This window comes from Chelonia mydas, chromosome 10, assembly GCF_015237465.2.
Source record: "Chelonia mydas isolate rCheMyd1 chromosome 10, rCheMyd1.pri.v2, whole genome shotgun sequence".
NCBI classification, from domain to species: domain Eukaryota; kingdom Metazoa; phylum Chordata; order Testudines; family Cheloniidae; genus Chelonia; species Chelonia mydas.
Window position 1 is genome coordinate 83165056 of NC_051250.2, and position 5024 is coordinate 83170079.

Here is a 5024-nt window from a genome sequence, read left to right on the forward strand (position 1 = left end):
GGAAACGCTACACTGACCAGCAAACCATTGCAAGACTTCCCGCACTTCCTGCTCCCCTCCCACCCCACCAGCGCCAGGCTGTGCAGTCAGCCCCCTGCAGAGAATAACGGGGTTGGGGGGGGGTGTGAAGCACCCTGGGACTCACCAAGACCTGCCAATGCCCCACCTGCTCTGGGGGAATGGCACTGACCCACCTGCCCTGTCACTGAGGGGAGTCTGGGGGAAGCCACGCTGAGCCGAAGGAAGAGACAGGAGTTCCTTGGTGCTCCAGGAAATACTGCTGGGCCCTGGGGACAGCAGGGGGGCAGGGTGCACTGTGTCCCAATGCCCCGCTTCTTCAGCCCCAAGCCTACATGCCACCCCCAAGCACTGCTCCGGCCCCCATCCCAACCCCCAGACAACGGGACAGCTGCACTCCCTGCTGAGAGCCGGACAAGCCCCATGAGCCAGGGCAGTGCAGGTCCCTGCAGGCTAGTCCCAGGGCTGGGCCAGTCCAGGGCTACACAGCACAGCCCTCCTGGGACCCTCCCAGCCCATGCCTGGCCAACCTCAGCCCTTTTCTGTTACCCCTCGCCCCACTGGCCCCTCTTCAGTCAGCTGGCCTCACACTGGCTCCAATGTGTCCATCTCTGCGATCGCGGAGCCTGCAGCTGGGGGCGGGATCCTGGGGGCAGGATGCCGAGGGCCCGGAGCCCAGGGTGGGATCCTGGGGGTGGGACGTCGAGGGCTCGGAGCCCAGGATGGGATGGTCCGGATGGGCCTCGGGTGGGCCGGCGGGACACCGATGGCCCAGAGCCCAGGGGGGATCCTGGGGGCGGGACGTCGAGGCCGGAGCCCAGGGTGGGATCCTAGGGGCGGGACGTCGAGGGCTCGGAGCCCAGGGTGGGATCCGGGGGCGGGAGTCGAGGGCTCGGAGCCCAGGGTGGGATCCTGGGGGAGGGACGTCGCGGGCTCGGAGCCCAAGGTGGGATCCTGGGCGGGACGACCGATGGCCCGGAGTCCAGGGTGGGATCCTGGGGGCGGGACGTTGCGGGCTCGGAGCCCAGGGTGGGATCCTGGGGGCGGGACACCAATGGCCCAGAGCCCAGGGTGGGATCCTGGGGGCGGGACGCCGATGGCCTGGAGTCCAGGGTGGGATCCTAGGGGCGGGATGTCGAGGGCTCGGAGCCCAGGGTGGGATCCTGGGGGCGGGACGTCGAGGGCTCGGAGCCCAGGGTGGGATCCTGGGGGAGGGACGTCGAGGGCCCGGAGTCCAGGGTGGGATCCTGGGGGTGGACGCCGATGGCCCGGAGTCCAGGGTGGGATCCTGGGGGCGGGACGTCGAGGGCTCGGAGCCCAGGGTGGGATCCTGGGGGCGGGATGCCGAGGGCCCGGAGTCCAGGGTGGGATCCTGGGGGGCGGGACATCGAGGGCTCGGAGCCCAGGGTGGGATCCTGGGGGTGGACGCCGATGGCCCGGAGCCCAGGGTGGGATCCTGGGGGCGGGACACCGATGGCCCGGAGTCCAGGGTGGGATCCTGGGGGCGGGACGCCGAGGAAAAGGTTCGCTGGGCTTGGCTCAGTTAAGCGTGCGAGCACAGAAGGGCCGGGGGCTGGGCTGAAAGGAGGGTTTCCTGTGGCCAGGCTCTGGGGCTGCTGCAGAACTTACCCCACGCAGGAATTAGCCATCTCTGGCTCAAGGCCCAGACACGCCGTTTGGAGCCAGCCATCAGTCTGAGCTGTCAGGGCCTGGCTACGGGATGGAAAGCGAGGGGCAGAAGCCCCACCTGACCTGGCAGAGACCCCGCATAGACATGAGCTCCTGGCGCATTCGGCTTCCCCGCTACCCTCCAAGACAGGCTATCAGCGGGCCAGGTTGGAGCTGCTCAGCTGGCTGCAGCCCTGCAGAGCCAGATGGGGGAAGGAGGCCAAAGACTGTGCGCGAGGCTCTGGAACTTCTTGCTGCTGCACTGAATCTCTCTCTGCGCAGGGCACCTGGAGAGGAAGCAGCTGCTAGCGAGGAGGGTGGAAGCTGAATAATGCTAGGGAATGCGGGAGCCAGCACTGAGCCACCTCAGTGGAGACTGGGCCCTCTGGAAGCCGAGCCTGGCTCGCCGAGACAGAGGATGAGCTACTAATGGGGTTAGATTTCACTATGGCTACTAACTAGAACCAGTGCCAGCAAAGGCGTCTGACCAGTTCAGTCTGTGGCGTTTCCATGTCAGGATGTGGCCCAGAGGAGACAAACAGTTGTAGGCAATTGACTGACAGCGACTGAGCTGCCCCGTGTTGAGACCAAGGTCTCAGAGGAATCTGAAGTAGAAACAACCAAGAGACGACGGAGGAGGATGGCGGGGTAAGACAGAGGTCTATGAAATCAGGACTGGTGTGGAGAAAGTGAATAAGGAAGACACATAACACAAGAACTAGGGGTCACCAATGAAATTAACAGGCAGCAAGTTTAAAACAAACAAAAGGCAGTATTTCTTCACACAACGCACAGTCAACCTGTGGAACTCCTTGCCAGAGGATGCTGTGAAGGCCACGAGTATAACAACATTCAACAAAGAATTTGATACATTCCTGGAGGACAGGTCTATCAATGGCTATTAGCCAAGATGGTCATGGCTGCAACCCCTTGCTCTGGATAGGGATGGATCACTTGAGATTGTCCTGTTCTGTTCATTCCCTCTGAGGCATCTGGTACCAGCCACCGCCAGCAGACAGGGTACTGGCTAGATGGCCTATTGCTCTGACCCAGGCTGGCTGTTCTTAGCTCTGGCTCCCTGTTCATTTCCTGAATGTTTCTGACAAGTGGCAAATAGTAAGAAGGGGCCCCCAGGCTTGTACAGTGTGGAGGAGAGGTTACTGGCCTTACGGGAACTCAAGTTCCTCAAGCCAGTTTGTCCGGGGGAGCTCCAGCATAGGAAGTGTGCACAGCGGGGCACTCTCATTCAGAGACGGCAGTGTTGGGCCTGCGCAGAGCCGCGACCCGCACTTTGAACAAGGGCAGAGCAAGAGACACAAGCCTGCCACCACACAGCTCCTTCTCACCCGTAAAGCCAGAATCTCTGCAGTGGAGGAGAAAGCGGGTGGGAGGTGGGGCAACCCGAGGGACAACGCATCTCGAAGAACTCCGGTTAGTGTCAGGGAAGTAACCTCTCTTCTTCTAGCATCTGTCCCTTGCGTGTGTCATGGATGCCCAGCTCCGGGGCACTGGAGTAGCCCCTGGGGGACCCCTTCAGTGTGTCAGCTCCCTTAGGGTCACACTCTCACTGGGGTCAGCACCTTGGTTTCACCACCTCCTGGGACCAACTCTTGGAGCCTTCAGCCCCCCCGCTTCATGCTTTGAGCTCCCCTCAGTGAATCCACCTGAAGAGAGAGAGAGACTTGCACACCCAAAAGGAGCATGTTTCCCCAACTTCCTTCAACTGGAGTGACTGAGCAGCGGTGTAAAAGCAGAAGGGTTTATTAGAAGGCTGGAACCCAGCGTAGAACGTCCTTAGTTAACACACACAACAGAAAGTTACAGTCTGGTCCAGGGAAGAGAGCCCTCTGACCCCTCTTTAGTCCCAGTCCCGCCCCACTTAACGCCATCTGGCCCCTCCTCAGTCCTTTCTCCTTGTTCCAGACAAACATTGTCAGCTGGCCTCCTCCTTAGCCCTTTCTTCTCCAGCTGGTCACACCCAACTGGCGGGTCTTCCCTGACCCCTTAGTGCTAGGTGCCAAATATCTGGGCAATTGGAGTGGCTATTGTCTTCTTCAGAGTCTCCATGGGCTTGGGGCACAGGCCCTAGGACAGCCACATGTCCGTCACGGGTCTCTGAGAACGCGGACCGTCCACACATGAGGACCACAGACATGCCCCACTGGGGGAGGTGAACCGCTACCATTGAGAGACTACTCTGTGAACACCCTGAGGCCGTGGGGAGTCCGAAGGGGAGAACTCGGCATTGAGAGTGATCCGCCCCAGTACAAGGTGTAGGAAGCGTTTGCGGGAGGGGTGGATGGTCCTGTTGGCTGAGGGCAACAACCCATCTCCTCCGTCTCAGGCTGGGATTAGGGAAGCTGGTTGTCACCATTCTGAAGTGTTTGCTAGGATGGAGTTGCCTCAGGTTGCTGAGCGTGAGGCTTGGTCTCCACCCCTCCGTCCTTCTTGGGAACAAGGAAGTAACTGGAGTAAAACCCTTTTCTGAGGAATTCTGCTGGGACCTGCTCTCTTGCTTCCAGGAGGAGGAGGATATGAGACTCTTGCCTTAGGAGTGCCTGGCCAGGGGCGGGGTGGGAGGAAGGGATGGAATGGATGTGCCTGGAGTAGCCCACTTCAGTGCCCTGCAGGTAAGGAATCTCCAGGCCGCAGTGTGACCTTAGGTGTGTAATATAATATCTCATTGACAGGTGACACCGGGCCAGAAAAAGTTAATTAACTCCCAGACTGACCTGACCCATGGCCGAACTTTAGAGACTGGTTAGGAAGAGATGGAAATGAAGAGAGCTTTGAAATGCAGCCTGCATTGTTAGAGATAGAAGGGGAGAAGTTTGCTCAGGGCTTGTGATGTCAGCAAACAAGTCTTGTCTATGGCTGTAGCTTTGATTCAAAGATCAGAAAAGGAATATTAACATTTAGGAAGACACTTGAGTGACATAGTATTATTGTCTGTATGTCTCTTTGAAGGTTGTGGTAACCTGTGTCTGAACTAAAGGAGGACGTGTGGCACCTTAGAGACTAACAAATTTATTTGAGCATAAGTTAAATAAATGTGTTAGTCTCTAAGGTGCCACAAGTCCTCCTTTTCTTTTTGCGGATACAGACTAACACGGCTGCTACTCTGAACCCTGTATCTGAACTGTTCAATGGATAAATGGCACTATACTAATTGCCAGGATGGTTGGGAGACAGAAGATTAAGTTTATTCTCTCAGGCCAAGAGGCTGCTTGAAAATGTATAAACCCCTGGGACACCATCCTGTTTTATCTCAGATCTGCTTTGGGTTTCAAGAAGGGGAAACCCTAAGCCATAAAAATTGAGATCCCCAGTCACGGACT